The 22,289-nt window shown below is 40.6% G+C and overlaps 1 long non-coding RNA gene across 1 annotated transcript in view; it reads left to right on the top strand.

The window, feature by feature from the left end:
• LOC144824982 (uncharacterized) overlaps positions 1-887 on the top strand; it is a 101,640-nt gene extending 100,753 nt beyond the window's left edge. Inside the window, exons 3-4 of the long non-coding RNA XR_013609222.1 lie at positions 281-442; positions 778-887. This is a non-coding gene — a long non-coding RNA (uncharacterized LOC144824982). The remainder of the gene's footprint in view (positions 1-280; positions 443-777) is intronic.
• The last annotated feature ends 21,402 nt before the right edge of the window (positions 888-22,289 follow it).

Here is a 22,289-nt window from a genome sequence, read left to right on the forward strand (position 1 = left end):
TACTTCTAGGCATATATAAAATGTTGCCGATCACTAAGCAACTTTTGCTGCTACGAGTGACCAGACGGGTCACGAGCGCTGTTGCGATTAGACGGGTAAGCGAAGTGATTGTGTGTTTATCTTGCATTTGATGGGGATATTATGCACCCACTGCATTGTGTGAGTTTCCCACCTAGTTTTTGGTGTGGGAGCATACAGTATGCTAGTACATTTCCTTGGCGATATATTTTTGATTTCACTAAATCTTGATATGCCTGTTTTTTTATTCTCTTGTTCCCAGATTGCAACTTATCATGGTTGCGAACGCGGCTATTTTCATTACCTTTCTATGAGCTCGTGTACATTACTTGCTCGCTTTGAATTATTGGACCTATTTTGATATGGACTCTGTCCTGTAACTTTGGATCTTGACAGCCTTGAATTGTACCCACCTTTGCCTACGGTGAGCCCCTGTCGTATTATGTCTCATTATGTTTTAGTATTCCGTCATTATTTATACATTATGTGCTGTTTAAGGTCACTTATTGCTGTACTCGTTTTCGGCACCCATGTTAAACTGCTCTTTCAGATACGACTGCAATATTTAATTCACCATATGTTACTCTGGCGACTTAATTGGGAAAATGATTTCGCCTCTACACCAGTTCCATACTGTGACATACTTAAAGGTTACGGCTCAAATAGGCTTTTATTCTGTAGCTTTGTCAACTAACTGCCCAGTCTATAGTAATAGGCAATAGATGGTGTTTATTCATTTATTTATTTTCTCTTACTCAGATACATCTGCTCATTAATAATAGACGTTACGTTTGCGAAGAGGACTTTGATGACTTACTTGCTAAAGTGAATGCAATTCGATGCTTCACGTTATTCTCTAATTTTGGGGTGAGCAATACTTGTATATAAAACATTTTTTTTATTTTTTTTATTTTTATTACCTGATTGTGTTGTTTTCGGCTTGGTTCATATAGACCTAGACCCTGATACTAATACTGAGGACTCGTGCCAATTTATCCATATATTTTGTTCGTTTTGACTCTACCATATCCTGTATTGTGGATAATCTATTTCGCAAACATTTTCTCTTAGTGGCACAAACGGCTTCTATCTTGATGTTGGTCTTATCTAGTATGGAACCCTATTTTGGGTTTTAGTTTTCTCATGTCCATCATTAAATTCTGTAATTGACTCTCACCTTTTGTCCCTCTAGGTAGTTCATTATTTCACTATTTATATATAACGTTGTGTCCCTACCTCCTGAAGTGGATCACTAACGCCGCCCTACTGTTTTTTATGGTGGGTGTTTTTGATCTATAATTACAACAATCGTTCAGTTATCCTTGATTTTGCTGCAATGCAGAATGTTTTATGTACTCAATCATGAGTTTGATCTTATTTCCCCTAAGAAGGTTCTTGTACATACATGTATTGTCACTTACAATACATATAGATTGTTAACACTTCTGTACTGCATGTTATGAAGCACTAATTCTGTTTGACCGTGTGTTGTATATACCATGCGATTGTATTGTTTGTATATAATATGTGTTCATGTATGGATTGTAATATGTGTGTACTATTTTTAATTATTCCTAGCCTTGATGAAGTCTCTGTGGGAGACGAAACACGTGTTGGCGATGTTTATGCTGGGAAAACCTGCGTTTTATGAATTTTGAATAAAGGAGAATAACCAAAACAACGTTATTTGAAGAGGATCTCTTTTTGACTCTACATTGGATTATTACTTACCCTTATACTGCTTTAATCTTGTGTTGTAAATTTCATCAGTGACAATAGTTCAAGGTTCTATTCATGCAATACATATAAAGAATGAAAGAACTCAAATACATTTTGGTGTGCTGTAATTAGAACCTCACTTCTTTGTAATAAAGGACTTGACTTACCCACTCATATGGGAAAATAGGCTAAAAGGTGCAGCGCATGGCCGGATGCAATGATCTCTGTACCATTCATCAACCGCTTTATTTAATTAGCGTGACGTTTGTCAGATTCTCCAAAAGCTGCGTTTTTAATTTGTTGAGCTCTACAAGACAAAGGCGTTTTTTGCACATTTAGTACGATTAAAAAACAACTATTTTGTGAAGCTATAATTTCTGCCTCTCTGAACGAAGAATGATCCACTTCTTTTATCAAGAATATACTATCGTGATTTTGACTACGATGATTCAGCACTCTTATTTAGCCCCTTATTATTACAGATTTTTAAGCAGACAATTTTGATTTACAGATCTTTATTCTGGCCATCTTGATGTTTACTAACTCTATATAACGTAATAGATACCTAACCTTAAACAGTTAAAATACTTGTTAATTCAGCGTAAGCTGACAGTGGAAGTGAGCGTGTACAAATAGCAGTGAATTAACAAGTATTTTAACTGTTTAAGGTTAGGTATCATTACGTTATATAGAGTAAGTAAACATCAAGATGGCCAGAATAAAGATCTGTAAATCAAAATTGTCTGCTTAAAAATCTGTAATAATAAGGGGCTAAATAAGAGTGCTGAATCATCGTAGTCAAAATCATGATAGTATATTTTTGATAAAAGAAGTGAATCATTCTTCGTTCAGAGAGGCAGAAATTATAGCTTAACAAAATAGTTGTTTTTTAATCGTACTAAATGTGCAAAAAACGCCTTTGTCTTGTAGAGCTCGACAAATTAAAAACGCAGCTTTTGGAGAATCTGACAAACGTCACGCTAATTAAATAAAGCGGTTGATGAACAGTACAGAGATCATTGCATCCGGCCATGCGCTGCACCTTTTAGCCTATTTTCCCATATGAGTGGGTAAGTCAAGTCCTTTATGTTTAACACCGTATGAATAATCATATATGAATGAGGCATCAATAAAAGTATCGATCTTTTTCTATTTATGTTTCCAACAGGATTATTTTTAAATTATTTTTATTAAAATCGGTGGCTCCCTTGACTCATAAAGAACGTTACCAATTGAAGAAGGTAAATAAAATAAGGTGTATAAGAGACTAACCAAGTCTACCAAGAAAAGACATAGAAAATTTACATTTGACTCCTCTTTTAATAATCTAGATGCGCATACTTTCCATGAAGAAAACAGCGCTGCAAACCATAGAAATATGTTGAGCAAATAACCGACCTATGGGGTGATAACTTGGAAACAATCCACAAGTTACAGATATCAAAAGGTAACTAAAACCTGCCCCTCAACTTAGTAAATTTGGAAATTAATTTGGATGATATTTCCTATGTTACAGGTAGTGGAATGTAATTAAAAGCCAGTACCTTAGCTATAAACTGGGGAAACTCCCCACCAAGATTGAATCGAAACCCTGGATCTAACTAGTTGTTTAGATTAATGGTTAATTATATGTCACATTGATATTCCCAAAGGGGCAGCCATTTGGTAATTTCCCTTTTAGAAGCGCTTGAGTAAGAGCACTTCAATTCCCTTCGAATACCTGCACCACATGTATAATGAATAGAAAGAAGAGCTTGTTGTGCCAGAAAAGTTATAGACCGACAAATGTAATTGTAATTGTGCAATTGTGTTATAGACCGATGATGTAATTGTGTTATCGATGTACTTTGTGTTTAAAAAAAAAAGAGAGATGAAATTAGTAATTGTTTCTAATTGTATGTTTTTTTCCGAACTAGAAACTTGTCCTGATGAAGGTCTTATCCTAAAAACCGAAACGCTGCGTCGACAACTGTGTAACAATAACATTTTTTAATGTTCTTTCATGTGAATTGTCACATGTTTAACTGGTCTCAATGGCACTAAAATAGTTTTGTAAAAATTAATTTTTAAGAAATTGTTTTATGACTGTATTATCTTTTGAATAAATTGTACAATTGTTCCATGTATTATCTGTTCTTGTTTTTTATCTGACTCTATTCATTTTTGTGATTTATTATTCATGTGGTTATGGTTTGTGCACAAAGAAGGTGAATACCCCCTCTAATATTTAGTAGGTGTTCCTTTTCCAACTTCGTGACCAGATAGGGACTTCCCTTTATTTCTCTGGATTCTCTCTGCCTTAATTTCAAAGTACGGTTACCACCTCTTTGATTCAGATTTACCTGTTCAATGATAAAGTATGATAACTTCCTAGGATCTGAGGAATGACATGCCTCAAAATGGCGAGCTATAGGATATTGCTTGTCCACCTTACTTATCGCTCGGGTATGTTCAAGAATGCGTTTTTTTGCCATATGTGTGGTACTGCCCACATATTGGAAATCACATGGGCAGACCAACACATATATCACGAACATGGTGGTACATGTCAGAAATTGGTTTATCAATTGCATTTTGTTAATGCTAGGATTCCAATACTCTTTTACCATATGACTGTTGGCACATGCTTTGCAATGTCCTCAGGGGTAAAATCCATGAAAGTCTATACCCCTGGGAATCGCATTCTCGCTGATATCGTTATGGACAAGGATATCCCTCAAGTTGCGTCCTTTTTTATAGGTTATACTTGGTCTGTCCGGGAGGGTGTCATCTATTATTGGATCACTTCTGAGGATATTCCAATTCCTGACTATGCTTTTTCTGACCTGATTGGAATTGCCATTGAAATTCAGGATGATTCTAGTGGTGTTACATTCAGAATCATCTTCCTGTTTGTTGTTTGATTCTAGATGTCATTCCTGCTGCTCCTTTCGTATTTGTTGTCTCAAATAAATGATCGTATTTCTGACTGTGGGTTAATATTCTTCCTGACGCATAATCTCCACAGTCTCTATGCAGCTTGTACTGTTTTCTTTTTTTAATGTCATCCTCTAAGGTTTTTTGTCTTTTTTTAATTTCTTCCATAAATGCAACAATTGTCTCTTGGTCAGGATGTTTATTTAATTCTTCCGCAAGTTCTTCAATGTCTTTTTTGATTTTAGCTCTGTCTGACCATGCATATTTGACTAAAATCTGCATCATAAATTTGGAACTATTGACTGAGTTTTGGGGCCAGTCTTCCAACATTTGTGGATCTGGTGAGTTATAAGATGGAGTAATGTAAATGTGCAATCCTCTGGGTATCATACTTTTTTCCAGATAATCTTCTGATGAAGTGGCTTCCCACCACTTCGAAACTTCTAGCTTATGTAGTTTTTCATATTTCCTGAGTATATCCATTACTGTCTTGTCAGCACGTATCGGTGTAGGTAGTGTTTTTCCCACACCTGGTGCTCTTGCAAACAGTGTTTGCGCGGCTTCCTTTCTCTCTTTATCTTCGTCCATGGTGACAGGGGTTATCACTGCAACCCCCTTGGATTTTAACGTGACGCTGTGCTGTTATCGTACCCCTCCGTACAAATCCGAAGTTCCCCAATGTTCCTAGTACTGTCAGCTGTTGATCTCTCAAGAAAGTCTTTTGCTGACGGAACAAACCTAGCCCAGTATCAGCGACTACAACTTCAATCAAGTAACAGAGACTCCTTACCTCTACAATGTTGTTAACTGGGTGCTCGTGAGGAAGTCCGTCTCAATGTTACTGTGTTCAGGCAGTCATCTGTTTCGTAAGTTTGTAAGAAGACTACGAACCGCGTAGATATCCTCCACAAATATTCCACTGAAAGAGCTCCTGCTGGAAATCCCTCGCCTTTGCCTGGGGTGGCTTGTTACCGGCGGAGCAGCCGGTATTAATATGAATCCAAAACAGTGTTCCAAAACGGGCACTCAGGTCAAATAACAACAGCTCACGTATATAGTCCCAGCAGTAAGGTTTATTCACGCCACAAACCCAACGTGACGCGTTTCACGCTTGAACTTAGGAACTGACCGCTGTCACTATTATCTCTATCTACCCAGCGGCAACAATGGGGATACCATGGCAACGGATAACATTATATCAAAAACAATGAGAGGAGTATCCCCTATGAAGTTGAAGAACAGACGTATCTGGAGGACAGGTTTTTGGCAAGAAGGAGGGTATTCTTCCTTTTGTTTAAAACCCCTCACTCACCAACCTAGTGGTGACATGCTTCATCATCGGGGTCCACCTTGGCGTCCTAGCGACACCAAGGTGTGCTACGACACCTGTACTACAGTGGAGCGGGTTGTGACTGTGGGTGCGGAAAAAAATGTTAAAAATTGTCCTGGTTGTACTCAAAAATATAGTTTTAATTATAGAGCAACTGAACAATGTTAAAAATACGAGGGCGAGATCCTGGTAGGGGAGTTACGACCAAGCGATCTCTATATGTGTTGTGTGGTCAACATGTTTCTACCTTAAGGGCTATTGCTTGGTATTCATCAGGACCAGAAAAACAGGTGGACAGGAGGTGCGTGCTCCCTAAAAAGCACACCCGTGCCTTGATCCCCTGTGTGCCTACTGGCAAAATGGCCAGTGGTATATGCTGCTCAATAAAATAAGTGAGCAGACGAAATAGTGAAAAAGAGACTCGAATATGAGCTCTCTGGGCTTCAACGGGCAGGGCGTAGGTTCAATGCCTTAAGCGTAACATATTAGTTACTGGCAGGAAAGATCAAGTCCGACCTACTCCTAGCGTCCTCTGCTCGGCTAGTGGAGCTAGTTGACCACACAACACATATAGAGATCGCTTGGTCGTAACTCCCCTACCAGGATCTCGCCCTCGTATTTTTAACATTGTTCAGTTGCTCTATAATTAAAACTATATTTTTGAGTACAACCAGGACAATTTTTAACATTTTTTTCCGCACCCACAGTCACAACCCGCTCCACTGTAGTACAGGTGTCGTAGCACACCTTGGTGTCGCTAGGACGCCAAGGTGGACCCCGATGATGAAGCATGTCACCACTAGGTTGGTGAGTGAGGGGTTTTAAACAAAAGGAAGAATACCCTCCTTCTTGCCAAAAACCTGTCCTCCAGATACGTCTGTTCTTCAACTTCATAGGGGATACTCCTCTCATTGTTTTTGATACATTTCCTCCCAGGGGAATAGGAGAAATCTCTAGTTCACTTTGAGTGAACAAACTCCCTTACTCTCTTTTCTGTTTGTAACAACGGATAACATTAGCCATGCCTGGCTCTTCCGTTTGCATGATGACCACGCCCACTTATAATGCCCTACACTTTCGTGGCTTCATGATTAGATTACGAACACTGCTAACGTAACGATGAATTCAAACTGAATTAGACGCATGACTTTACTCAGGATGCGAACCACAGTTTGTGACTTGAGTCGGGGTTAAGATTAATTACATGTTTACTCTTTTACCTGTGGGAAATTGTGTTAATAGACTGCAATGCCGCGGTTATTAAACTGATGAGGTCACTTACACAAGTCATATACATAGAATGATGTTAAACACACAGTAAACACAAGGGTCTTAAATTACGATATTTGTTACGGACAATTATGAGTATATGTACCATGCCAAGTTGGCGCTCATATTTTAGCTCACTTAGTCCTCTTTTGATTACAATGAATTATGTGAATGACTTGAAATAGGATAAACTTTATTTACAACTTTGTGTGATTGAGGTGTCAGAAATCCTCAAACTCCTTCTCAGGGGTCTTACCAATAAGTAGTCCATTCAAAAGCAGCAAAGAAATCAATAGAGATCTGAAATATGAAAAGACATCTTTATTACAATTAATTGTGAGGCTACGTCGCCCAGTCACACCTAAAGCAACTGAATGTGGCAGCCTGCTGAATGGTCTCAGCGCAGACCTCTTATACCATTTATTATGCCCTAGGCACACATTTTTTTCTTTGAAGTACATCATTGTTGGTCATTCCCAGGACGTGCACACAAACCCACTTTTCAGTTTGTCCAGCCCAAAATTAATCATCAAACAAACCCATAATAAACACTCTTCTTTAGACAAGCTGGACGAGACCCATAATGAAAAGGCCCGCAGCCCACATCATAAATAGACCATAAAGAAGGAACAGGAACAGATAGGAGCAAGATAAAGTGGTGTGTGCGTGTACAATAAACATTGCAATGTCCTGCTCTTTGATCTCTATCTGACCAGCTGCCTAACAAGGAACTGGCTCAACGAGGTCAGCCTCGGGCAAGGGAGTCAGCTTTCGCCAGGTCACGAAGGAGTCAGCACAAACCCATGCTAAGGTTATGTCCTTAAATACTTGTTCTGCCACAGTTAGGGCCTACTGTAAGGGCAATCCACAAAATGGCTGCTGTTCACAAAATGGAAGCCAAGGGTTCAGTACGAAAATGACAATTTCGAGGTGAAATTGTTACTGGAACATGACGAAAATGCTTGTACATAGTGTACTAGCCATTCTCGGTCTTTTGATATAAAAATCATCATGCTACGACAAAGTTTATTACACGAGTCCAGAATTTTCAGTACCACAGACGCTCCTTTTGCCCTTACATAGGCAATAACCTATACTCACGCTAGTCTGATTCCAGGTCTATTTTTATCAAATCATCAAGATGTTGCTCAAGCATAATCCTATTACTTAGCGACTCTCTCGGGACAGGTCTCCTTACACACGCAGTAGCACAAAGGCCATATATGGCAGGACCAAATAGGAATGCCTCTATCTGTAGTATGTGGTATAAGACCACACACCCAACAATTAGTGATGTTCAACTACTAACTGGTGTTGATGCAGAAACTGTACAAAAGGAATTATCAGTAAACTCTGATCTCCTAACTATCCATGTTCAGGTAAAATCTGGAAAGAAGAAGTAGGAAGAGACATAGGTTGGGAGGTGGGTGCAGATGTGAATTGGGCAGAAAAAACAATCCCACCCATATAGACAATGCCATGTTTAAAAAAACACTAGAAAACACGTCATTAAGAACATATAGACAAAGTAGTGACCGCTATTACTAATGACATAATTTTTCACAACCCTAAGCAAAAGGTAGATCCTAAAATTATCTAGTCACAAAAACAGTTCATGGGTTTTAACAAGGGGACTGCAAGCAGGTGGCCTGCTATCTGCAAGGGAGTGGCAATACGCCATGGGAATCTAAATGGATGTCCTCACACAGTGGCATTGTCTAATGGGGTAAATACATATTTTCCTCAATGTTTAGGCCTAGGTGTTCCTAAATTCCTTATCTAGAACATCTCAAATAGAGAAATGACATAATACAGATTATCAAGGACATGAAGAAAAGTCCCTTTAAAAAATGTGCATTAAGTGCACTATGCAATACAAAGGCTAATGATCAAATGTGCAGACAAAAGGACAAGAACTAGAGAGTCCTGGTATTTGCATGATTAGAACACATCTGATCCCACCAAAAATTAAAGCAGCAGGAAAAAAGAGAACTGAAAAATTAAAATAGACATTGAAAATTCGTCATGTTCAAAAGGTAAACTTAAGATATCTCCTATTGAGATGGAAAACGTGTCTTACTATAATATTGGGTCAGTTAACCAGCCTATCACTACCCCGACAGTCAGTCTGAAAAAAACATTTTACATAACATGGGGGGATCCCTGATACATCACTCCAGTCTAGAAGTGTGCACATAAACAATACACCCATAATAATAAATGGGCTGACTGGTGAAAGGAATATGGAAAAGGGAAATGGAACTAGGACACAAGTAAAATCCCCAATAATTAAGCATGATGCGACATCGGTCAGGGGAGAAGCAATAAAAGAAAAATCTATAGGAAGAACAAGAGTTTGCTTGGGTGCCTCAGGCATGTGACACAGCACCAAGAGTACGGGGGATACAAAAAGACCAAAGTTACACAAATCTTAACTCTACCGCTGGCAACTACACCATATACGGTAATCCTAACTAATGTTCCTGTTCTCCCTTCCGGGAGAGAAAAAAAATGAAACCTGGTTTCCTTTCAAGGGACAAAGCCATATGCTATTTGGGAAACAGAACATGATTAAGTAATGCAATATAGAAATTAGGCGACCTTGAGTCACAGATCTATAATTCCATCCTTAGGTCCAATCAAGGATACATGAATGTAGGGCTGCCTATTCCTTTAAGGGAATGTGCAGTAAGTGACTAACAGCAGATGACACACTTTGATTCTGTATATCTTTTTAGTTTTCTTCAATATCACTATAGCCAAATGTAGGCATGCACTGGTAAAAGTGCTGCCTGTCTTCCTCACAGTATGAAAACCATATCTGTGAAATTTATCATTATACCAAATCCATCCAACTGTTGTGCAACAATACGTATCGTCATACGGATCCCTTCACAACACTGGGGAACTTGTAATAGTAACAACATAAGCACAGACAAAACAATAGCATAAAAAGCGGTGACACACAGCACCATGGCACATGTACTTTATGCACTGTAAACCTGCAGCCCAAAACCCAATATTTGGGCCTGTCTAAATTTGTCAGGTCTAAAATCCTTACCCTCCTTTTGACAGTAGAGCACCAGGCAGTGAGTCTGCTGTCAAATATAACTTTACTGTCGCTCTTCTAACATAAAGGACCAACTAAAATTTTTAATGACAGGGCCAAATACACAAATGAAAACATAAACTTTTTTTTAAGAAATTACGCAAAAAACACATCTACTTTCAACTAACCAAACTCACGTGTCTTGTCAGCCTTAAAACAATCCATTAACAATCTGCAAGCAGAAGCAGAAAAATACACAACACAAAAAGGACACATTTTAGCAGATACAAAAATAAATTTTCAGTACTTAACTGTTACTCTCTTATCAGTTCACCTCGCAACATCAAGCCACCTTATTTTTACCGTTCTAAAAGAAATGGTTACACTGACACTCCATACTAATTTGGCACCTATAATTTCCACTGTGAGAAATAATTCCTAATTAGCAAATCGTTTTTTTTCACTTAGGCCTGTAGCCTTCAAAATTTTGAAAGGGCTGCATCTTATTTTTTTTATCTAACACTTAATGCAACACTTCGTTTTTTGTGAAATAAATGCAACTAGCAAACATCATTTTACTTAGCGTGGAGGCACAAATGTATCAGTTCTGCAGAGCATTTAACACGACGTTTGGAAAAGAAACCCCTTTTATTTTCCCTATTAAATTGAGTTTTTTCATTTTATTGATGTTCTCACGGAGAAACCAGAAACCCTACTTTTAGAGGCCCGCTCAGAGAGGTCATTCTGCATTCCTCTGAGGCAAAGTCCTAATTAAAGGTCACAAATGTCAGCCTTCTCCATTATTTACAGGGAAACTAGAAGATAACATCTCAGCAGCGCGGCTCGAGCCAGCCTCTGCAATTCTCTCAGCCCTCAGCTTTTGCCACACTGACGCTGTCAAAGCCAGAAGGCCTAACTAATTCCTAATTCACTCTATTTTGAAAAATAATTTCTCTTTTTTTTTTTTTTAGGCGCTAAAATTATCTCTATTCCCAGATTATTAAACTACATTTATTGTGAATAATTCACAAAACCTAATGACACACATACCATTTTTTTTTTTTGAGTAAATGGTTGTTGCAATCCTATGGTACACACTTCATCAGTCTTAAATGAACAAACTTTTCCGTAGGCCTAGCTGAAGCTAGAACCTTCAACCCTGATATTTAAAACAAGCCTATGTACTGGCACATTGACCCACTGACTCATAAGAAGTAACGGTGGGTGGCCAGCTACGCTCCGTGCACGGAGTGCGCGTAGTGCCGTCTCCTGCGCATTTTGCGTAGCGGGCGTAGCCAGGCGGCACTACGCGCGCTCCGTAGACGGTGCGTAGCCGGCCGCCACCAGCCTCCCTCCCGCCCTCCCTAAATATTTAAATAAAAGGATTGAAAAGTTTTCAAAAAAAACTTACCTGTCCGCCGCGTCCCCGGGGCTCCCTCTCCCGTCCCTGGATTCGCGCCGCCGCCATTTCGGATACTAATGCGCATGCGCGGGCGGCCGCGCATGCGCATTTCTCATGAGAAATGCGCATGCGCGGGCACCCCTGCAAAAGGGAGACCCACAACGGGCACCCAAAGTACATCTCTGCCAGCCTGTGAATGGTGGTTGAACCCCGATACACAGGCTGGCAGGGATGCAGCATCCTAATCTGGCAGATGGTGCCTACTAGGCACTGCCACCATTTTGTGGATGAAGGGTGGGTCCGACAGGCAATCGTAACAATTGCCTGTGTCAGACCCGTGGTGGACGGACTTCCTGTCTGCCAGCAAACCGCCCGCCATCCTTATCTGGTGAGCGGAGAATGGCAGAACGATGGCGGTGAATCCGCCACCGGCAGGCTGACGGTGATGGATTCACCACTATCGTAATCAGCCCCTAAGTAATAGCTTGTTAGGGAGAATACTAACACCTATAATTGCTATATCTGCTGGCATACTAATGGTAGTTCTAATTTTCAAATGTTGTAATAACAAGCGAACAGAGACAAAATGTAGAGCAAGAAAAAGGAAAAGAGAAGAAATAGAGCTGGAAGAGGAGAAAGGAGCTTATTATGAAGTAATGAGAGATGTAGAAGGTATTCGGTTTAAACAGATGAAAACTACTTCTTTCTGAAGAAAAACAGATCATAATCAGATTTAGTTTATTATATGATGGTTTGAGTCGCCATCAAATGGGGGATTGATGAAGCAGGATTTTTGTGAAATAAAACCAGCTTGATCAAATCAGCTCATATTTGTGTTATTAATGAAACCAATGACTAATGGTGTGAAAATTAGTTTATGTGAAAAGTGCTAAATGAAGCACAACACGTGTAGTAAATGAAAGTATCATTATACATGCAGAAAGCATGAATAAATGAAGTATTCTTTTATGTGAACTAAAACTTTTATTGGAGAAAGAGATTTGAAAAAAAAATAAGAAGAATGTTTATGAAAATGCCATGTGAAAACGCTTATATCCAGTCACTTATAACATAAGAGGAGGCGCGCCAGAGGCAAGCCCGTCTGCGCCGGGATTGCTGCCCGTGCGGCCAGCGATCAAGGCCATATAATCTACGACAGAGAACAACTGCTGAGATTAGATAGGGCGGAAGAGAATGCGACCCCTGGCCCGGTCCAGGTGCAAAAGTCAGGCAATACCCTCACTGGGGGACTGATTTACTGCCGGTCTCTCATCAAACATTCTTCTGAGATTTCGGGCCTGATAGAGGAATTGGGGCTTGATGCTCTGTTTCTTTCGGAAACTTGGTCTCACGCAGAGTCTGCTGTCGACCTAGGAAATGCCTGCCCGAATGGGTATGAACTCCTTCACAAACCCAGAACTACGGGCAGAGGGGGGAAGTGGGGATGATCTTCAAGGAGGAACTGGATTTTAGAGTTCTGCAGGTAGATGAGGTAGAGGGGTTGGAAATGTTGGGTTTCTCTCTACACTCCCCCAGCGGAAATCTCCTCACAGGACTGGTGTGTTATAGACCGCCAGGGGGGCCCACAAACTATCAAAATCTGTTTGACACTATTATTAACCTCGCATTGGCCCACTCTAATATGATCATCCTAGGAGATTTCAATCTCTGTGAAGAAGGGAATAATAACAGCCATCTGCGTGATCTTAGGCTTACCTGTGCCAATTTAAATCTCTCCCAGCTAATGGTAGACCCCACACATCAAGGGGGTCACACTCTTGACTTGATATTCTCCAACCAGCCTACGACGAGGATCCTGAACATAACTCCCCAGACCAGTTTATCATCGGGCTACCACACTCGGGAGGAAGGACCAGTCAGCAAAGGGCTTACAGGAGAGGCAGGGATTTGGCCAAGCTGGAGCGGGTCGGCTCTTCCGCATTAGAACTGAGCGTCACCCACTTCACAGCCACAATGTCTGTCGACGATAACTATAAAATGTTTTCCAATCACATAGATTACACCTTGGATCAAGTAATCCCCATAAAAGATATAAAAAGCAAAATTTCGGCTCCATGGTGTTGTACGGAGTTGAAACAGCTCCGTGCGCTCCGTAAGAAGGCGGAAAGGAAGTGGAGGAAACGCTACGATGAGGAAGATAAAAAGGCTCTTAGACAGATACAACTGCAATATAAAGAGCAAATCCTCAGGGCCAAGGCAGATTTTTATGCTAGCTCTATTATCCAAGCGCCCAACGGGACTGAAGCATTGTTTAAAATAATTAAAGACCTTTCATCCCCTAAATGCTTGGAAAATAAAACTGTAACGTCCCAAAAATTATGTGATGGAATCAGCCTGCACTTTCAGGACAAGATTGCAAATATCGTGAACACCCTGCATAATAACGCCAATGGCATACAACTTAACCCTGATCATAGGACTCAGTGTGAGCCGCATTTGTCGGCTTACCTGGACAACTTCCAGACATTAACAGAAACGATCGTTGGTAACCTGGGCGATAGTGTTTCATCTGGCTCTCCCCTGGACCCTTTTCCCCATAAATTCTGGAAATCTGCAGGGCGTAATACCGTCCCATGGCTAAGGCAGATTTGTAATCAGTCCCTGGAAGAAGGTAAGGTCCCAGAATGCTGGAAATTGGCGGTGGTGTCCCCTTTGATTAAAAAGCCCTCTTCGGACCCATCAGTACCGGCTAATTTTAGGCCCATTCCCCTTCTTCCATATCCGGTGAAGATTCTGGAGAAAGCAGTCAGTAGGTCACTGTCTTGCTTCCTGGAGGAGAATCTCTTATTGGATAAAGACCAGTTTGGATTCCGCCCTGGGCATGGGACTGAGTCCGCCCTGACTACAATGATGGACAACCTATGTATGCAGGCCGACAGCGGGATTGTTACCATTCTTGTACTTCTCGATATGTCGGCCGCATTCGACACGGTGAATCATCTCCTACTGGTGGAAAGGCTAAGAAGGTTGGAGGTCGTGCACTGCAATGGCTTCAGTCCTATTTGGAGGGCCGCCAGCAGATAGTAACTCTTGCACCCTTCTCCTCCGCTAAATCCCCAGTTGACCACGGGATGCCGCAGCGATCTGCAATTAGCCCTATTCTATTCAATGTCTACTTGCAGCCCCTGTTTTCCATCGTAAAGTCATTTGGAGTCAGCCTAGTCAATTATGCTGGCGATACGCAATTGGCCTTCTCCTTGGAAGGGGACCATGCAGTATCGATGGACTTGTTCCAGCAGTGTATGCGACAGACGACGGATTGGCTCCGAAGGAACTCCCTACAATTTAACAGTGGGAAGACGGAGGTGATGTTCTGCTCAGCAGGCAGGATATCTAAACAACTGCCTTGTGATTTCAGACTCCTTCCTGAGGATGACTCACTCATCCCGGTCAGGAAAGTCCGTAACCTGGGGGCACTGTTCAATGCTGACCTCCAGATGGAATCACTGGCAAATAAGACCGCGAGCGTCTGCTTTACTCTCATCCGCATGCTGCGCCAAATACTACCTCTACTACCCAAAGAGAATTGTTCTCTGGTGGTAGGCAGCATCGTGGGCAGCAGGTTGGATTATTGCAATGCCCTTTATTTGGGAGCCCCGGGATATATCTTTCAAGGCTTGCAAAGAATCCAGTCTGCAGCAGCCAAACTGGCCCTCGGCTGGCCGCGGAGTACATCATCTATCGCGGCTTTAAGGGAGCTCCATTGGTTGCTGGTTAGGGAAAGGGTCCACTTTAAAGCTCTTTGTATGGTTTTCCGAGCTGTGAACGAGCTTGGACCGGTTTCCTTACAGGAAAGGTTCAGTTGGTATCTTCCCACAAGACAGCTTCACTCTTCCAGTACTGGTCTGTTGTCAATCCCTCGGTTTAAGCGGGCCAGGCTTGGAAGTAGGGCCTTTAGCAGGGTTGGCGCTCGACTATGGAATGAGCTCCCTCAGAATCTCAGACTAGTCAGCTCTTTATTAGAATTCCGCAGGAACTTAAAAACCTGGCTTTATCCCACAATCTAGACCATGTTCCCCTCCTCTGTGGTGACCTGTTCTACTTCGGTCACGGCAAGTTCTTTAGTCTGAAGCACCATGATGCCCGTAGGGTGACAGTATGCCCTATAGAAAAGCTAAAATCAATCAATCATATGAGAGACATAATAATTAAATTTTGAGCCTAATTAAATTATGTGGATTTATTTAAAAATAATTAATCATTTCCCATAATGATCTTTTATGAATTTTTGTTGTGTACATTTAAATGAAACATGTTTTATTGTTCTAGAAAAAGATGCATTACCATTTCCTATGATGGCCTCAAAACTTTGCTTTAGTGATTTTCTTTTCTTAAAATGTAGGTCTGGAAGAAATGTATTTTGTCCTTCACTAGTTCTAAAATGCTGTGTTAGTTTGTTTAGTGTGCACAAAGTAATCTCTAGGAATTTCTTTCTAGAGCTAAATATTATTCTTTTGTGAATTAACTTGTTGACAAAAGTTACAAGATAGTGTGGAGTGTGCGCGAGTACGTGGATAACGTTGCAAGATACTTTTCCTACTTCTGCAAAGGATGACTTCATAGAATTAACAATGGATTTCCTGAAAGAACTTTGACGAGGCGGCATGGTCTGATGATCACTTTATTCTGAAAACCAATAAAATCGTGAAGAAGATTAGAATTATACTTTTAGGAGATTGTACATTTAACATTTAGGGTATAAATATTTCTGCAAAAAAGAATTAGGTAGTAGCTGCTTCTATGAGAGGAGAGCCTGGCTGCTGTCTTTGCCAAACCTGACTGAGACTGTCCTAATTACCTTTGCACTTTGGCTGGTGATGTTGCCTTAAGCTATACCTTTTTGGCCGAGAGGTTAGCTCTTCTTCTTAAATGCACTTTGTGCAATAATTCTCTAGGTTTGTATGAAATCAAGTTGCATACTGATAATTGCAATGAACTATTTTTCGTTTGTCTATTTCTCTCCCCACTCATGCCTGTGATTGATATTGTGATGTATTCATTATAAACTGTTTTCTCCTGTTTGTGATTTTACCTCGAACTGCTGATTATAAAAATAATTTTGTAGCATAGAAGTTTTACTCTGTATCTCCTGCATCACTAGTATGGTTGTCCTGCTACAATTTCAATGTCTCCTGCCACAGCCAAAGCAATCAATCTCCTTGGAAGAGTGGCTGTAGGAACTGAGTTGAAATAAAATAAATTATAATTAAAACATCTAGGGGCGTATGCATGTTACTTTTTCTCAGTCACAAACAGCCCGTTTCACAGAATCAAGCCGTTTGTGAGCAGTAAATAGTATTTTTACATGTACCAACCCTATTTTGCAATTTGGTAACCGGTATCTGAATCTTAAAACAGGTTAGCGATAAGGCTTTAGGAAGGGGCAGGATAAGGGCGTCCCTTCCTAAAAGCGACTCGCTGTGGTATGTATGAATCTTTTGCGACCAAATTGCGGTCGAAAAACATTAACTTTTAACCACCAAATTTAATTTTGGTGGTGACACATTTGCAAACGCGAAGGGGTCCCAATGGGAAGGGGTCCCTAAGGGACCCCTTCTATTTTGTGAAAGTATGCAACAATGTTTCTTAAGAGCAGGCTTTGGCCCATAGACCACTGCCTACTCTTAAAAAATTAAAACAAAACTTTTCATTTTTTTTCTTTAAATGCATCCCATTTTCCTTTAAAGAAAACGGGCTGCATTTGAAAAAAATGTTACTTTATATTAAAAAAAACACAGAAATGGTGGTCTGCTGTCCCTAAAAGGCAACCATCTCTGTGTTTTTAGTGATTCCCAATGGCTCACTAATTGTGACCTGACTCATTAATATTAATGAGGTCAATCAATTGGGACGTGACCCACTGGGAACTGCTAACAGTGTAAGACACACTGTTGTACGTAGCTATTTGCGATTTCCTAATAGCAAATTGCTTTTGAACTAATAGGAAATCAGAAACAGAAATATTAGTACATGTGGGCCCTAATTATGTATAGAGTATGTGTTAGAGGGTGTATTTGAGGGTACGTATGTGATGTGTGCTAGTTATGAAGGTATTGAGAAAGGACAGATATGGCCGAGTGATTTATTTAATTATTTATTTGACAGACTTGTAATGCGCCCAGCTACCCCGAAGGGTTTCCCAGCACAGGATAGAAGCAGATAGCGATAACACCAGCAAACAACTAGAAAAGCCACATTTTTAGATGTTTACGAAATACCAGTTAAGAATTACAGTTCTTAAGAGTGGCTGGGAGAGAATCCACAGCTTGGGGCCAAGATAGGAAAAGGTGCGTCCCTTAATACGTGTTAAATGAAACCCAGGCGTGGTGAACAAAGAATGACTTGCAGATCTCAGCAAACATGTTGGACTATAAGGAGTCACCAATCTTTGGATGTATGCTGGAGCTAGGCCACGTTTGGCCTTGAACATATAGCAAATGTGTTTCGCAATCTTGATCCTGTGCAGTTCCTGGAGCAGAGGCAAAGCATTGGCATATCTAGGTAAACGAAAATTAGCCGGGCAGAAGCATTCTGAACGTTCTGGAGGTGTTGAATAAACGACTTGCCAGCGCCTAGATACAACACATTGCCATAATCCAGTCTGGAGTCAGGACATGACCAAGCCCTGAATGACTGTTCTATGTGCCTCTAAAGGGATTAGGCAGAGGGTCTTTTTCAGCTATTTAAGGACTGAAAAACAAACAGCAGTAACCTTTGATACCTGTGGGTTCAAGGAAAATTAGTCATCAATGATGAAACCGAGATTCTTGACCTTAGTAGAAGGACAGAGTAGGGTCCCAAGGGAGTCCGGCCAGATTGTAGGTTTGTTTTTAGTGGGAGAGCGGTTTAGAACCTTCTCTGGCACCACCTTAGTGTTGTAGGAAAGAAGCAGCCCATATAGCAGGTGGAGTGCATTGTGAAGAGGACAGCCTTCTCGATAGGTTGAGACAGAATACAAGTGGGCCTCCAGAGAGAGCGCTAGCTGAATCATAGAGAAATTCTACTCCACCTGTCTCTTCTCACCTTGCAATTGTTTTCATGTTCCCCATGGTGCATGCCTCCTTCCCCAATGCACTGACAGAATGTGTCATCTCCTACCATATGACTGCCTTTCTGTGTTTCACCGAGGCAGCCTATGTAGTTGTTAGTAGTTTATTTACCACAAATGTAACTACAAGAGATGTCTCCTCTTCAATTCAAATCATTTTCTTCTTCAGAAGTGAGGTCTGCACCTATCATGCAAAATGTGGTGACTACAGGATCAGAAAGTCGAAGAGGAATAACATCTTAGCCTATGGTGTGGGCAGCATTTATGTTGTTGGAAGCGTGTATGAATCTGATCAGCTGGTCATAATGTTCATATTCCCTTCCATGCAGTGGTCTCCCTTCTGGATATTTTAGTCTCCAGCCTGGTTATGGAGGTTTCCACCAGCTCCCAGTTTTCCACCAACTGAGGAAATGTAAAATACTAATTGTTACTTTATGGTTGTAGATTACTTTAATGCAGACTCCACCATCGCTTCTCTTTCTAATCGCTTTACACACAGAAATGGTGACTAGCCAAAAGAAGTAAAGTTACTACAAAGTTTTAGAGTAGATTTACACAAGTAGATTTACTCATGTTTAAACTTACCTTTTGTTAATAGGCCCCTAAAAGTGTTCGGAAAGTTTTAGTCACATTACTTTAATAGGAAATATACACACGCATCTTTCAGTTTTTGATTTTATGTTCAGATAAGTAGACCAAGAATTGCAGCTGATTATGCTTTAATGGCCATGGAGTCAGGCATGCTTAATGATACCTTTCTGTATAATAACAGGTCTCATTAGGAAACTGCCACCCACTTAGTCGAAGTGGCACTTAACACAGATATTATTTCTAAGAAAAGTGTTGAGTTTGTAAATAACAAGTGAGAAAAAAGGCCTAAAGGTTTGTCGTGGGAACAGAAACATTCACAGCGAACAGTCTGGTGTACAACAATATGCCACCGTAACAAATGCTTGACACATGGCATTTATAATTAAATCGTAGCCTTTTGTTCCAGGACCTGCTAATTGAACATTAAATGTTATTAAGGCTATGCGACGAATATTTAACTAGAAATACTATAATAATATAGTAATAAACAACAATTAAACCCTGATGCGAGCTTCCGCATCATAATTTTGAATAATATCAAGATAGTGTCTTGCATTTATAGGGTGCTTTGAATGTGCTAAGTGGTTGTAAGGCCGCAACAACATAGATTTGAAGCTTGCTCTTCCTCTGCCCACATGGGAATTGAAAATCAATTCCCCAGACCAATTAAAGGTGTGATTTAGTTTAAATGGAATGGAGAAGTCCTGAGGTGTGAACTTTGTAGCCAACCATTCCCTACTTTCAGTGCACTTATTGTGCCAAGTCACCTTACAAACATAAGAATATTGTAGCAGCAGAATGGAACCATTCTTTTACTGAATGAGAGATTAAAACATATTGCTTTGCTATATTTTATTTTATATTTTAAAGTACATATATCCTTGAAGAGCTGTCTTGTGCTGAGTGACAAGGACTAGCGCAAGGGTGCCCAACGGATGTCCAGAAGGGCCGTATACATGATAGATTTTCCAGACCTCCGCATAAGATAAATTCACAGGTATTGAACCTAATTGTAAGCAGCTTACATATTCGGTGGTTATCCTTAAATTGTGGTATGAATCCGGCTCTAATGTCCCTACGGTGGGAACCGATGCTCTACAGTACATGTATTGCTTCAAAACAAGCAGTTTGGACTTCCATCAACTCTTTTACTTTAACTTAACTTGCTCTCTTTTTATTTCTGCTCTTGTTTTTCTGATCCAGCTAGAAGTACAGCTCTGCCCGAACGTGTGTCATATATACTGTGCCGTGCAAAGTGCTAAGGGGAGAAATCCCTCTTTCATCAACAAAATACGAATTCAGATTTTTTGCTATGTAAATCGTCAGTATCTTGCGTTCCCTTTATCGAAAGACTCAGCTTTTAATTAAATTCGGGGTGATTTGACCCGTTTCATTCCTATTTGAAGGTAGCTTTGCATAATTGTTTGTGTTTCACATAGAATTTGGCTTGGTGCAAATATGACAAACAAGAACATTTCTAGTCATTTAGGAAGACAGTTCCCTGAGTCTGACTGCTGAGAGGCGTGAGCTGCTTTCCAGTGCTTCTTGTAACTGAGATACAGCGCGACCTTGCTTGTGTACAAGATAAAAACAAGCATTTGCAATGCAATAGGTCTCGCATTCGCGAGTCTTCAAACCATTGGCACTGTAAATGGCAATGCCTTTTATAAAGAATTAAAAGGCATTGTCATTTACAATACCAACAGCTCAAACCTTCGCAAAAGCAACATATATTGCATTGCAAAGGGGTGTGTCCGTGACGCGGGCGCCGCGCTCATTGTTAAAGTAAAAAAAAAAGAAAAGAAACAGCGTGGTGTCCCTGAAGGGGGCGCGGCGCTCATTACTAAAGTTACAAAAAATAAGTAATAAAACAGAGCACTTTGTCCCTGAAGCGGGCGCCGCGATCAGTATTAAAATGAAAAAAAAAACATTATTGAAACCGAGCATGGAGCTCAGTATTAAATTAAAAACAAATAGAGTGTGGTGTCCCTGAAGCGGGCACTGCGCTCAACATCAAAGCTTTAAAACAAACATTTAAACAGAGCGCTGCATCACTAAAGCGGGCGCAGCGCTCAGCATGCGCATACAAAAGAAAGCAGCCGCCATTGTCCCCAAAAGTGTCCATTATCAAAAACGTGCTCACTCACTAGACAAGTAAAAAGTCAAGTCCTTATGGGCGGTAACAAATGGAGACAAGATGGTATTGAGGAGGGACTAACAAGCCTCATAATAAATCGGAAGCCAGCCTTTAAGAAAGGCAATGTCACAAAGCCAATGACAAATATGGGTGGAGCGTGGGCGGGGCTGCTAGTGCATACCCTAATACAGTATGCTGCGCAGAGTGAGCCGCGCATGTGCGCTGCCACTAGGCTTGACCTAAAAATAGCGAGACCCAACTCTTTAAGTGCAAATTTTAAAGTTACAGATGGTTTCCACGGGATCCGTTTGCTGCAAGTGTGCTTCCCCACATACCAAACTGAAAATGATAAAAACTCTACTTGATGCCAGTTTGAGACTTGAACCGTGACTGGAATCTACTATTGTATTTTGGTTTTATATGGTCTTTTCACTTAACCAATAGAATTACTATTCATATTGAGCGCTACTCACAAATAGTCTAATGTTCAAAAACCGATGTTTCACAAGTGGACTTAGTAGAGACCATTTGAAAACGGCCAACTGGGGTGTCAACTGGGGGACTCTGAACATTTAAAAACACTGCCTGTGGTATTTTTCTGAGTTAGGTATCAAAATGTTTCAGTTGCTATTCTTAGAAGCAAGACAACATGTACACGAAACAAGTTGTTGATTGTTATACAGACAGGAGGACATGATGCTGGGTGCAATTGCGTTTTTGACTGCATTTGTAAATCAGGTAGCTTGAAATGATAACATTAGCAGCATGGAAAACAGGTTGCTTACCATC

The sequence above is a fragment of the Lissotriton helveticus genome, chromosome 3_1 (genome assembly GCF_964261635.1).
Source record: "Lissotriton helveticus chromosome 3_1, aLisHel1.1, whole genome shotgun sequence".
Taxonomy (NCBI): domain Eukaryota; kingdom Metazoa; phylum Chordata; class Amphibia; order Caudata; family Salamandridae; genus Lissotriton; species Lissotriton helveticus.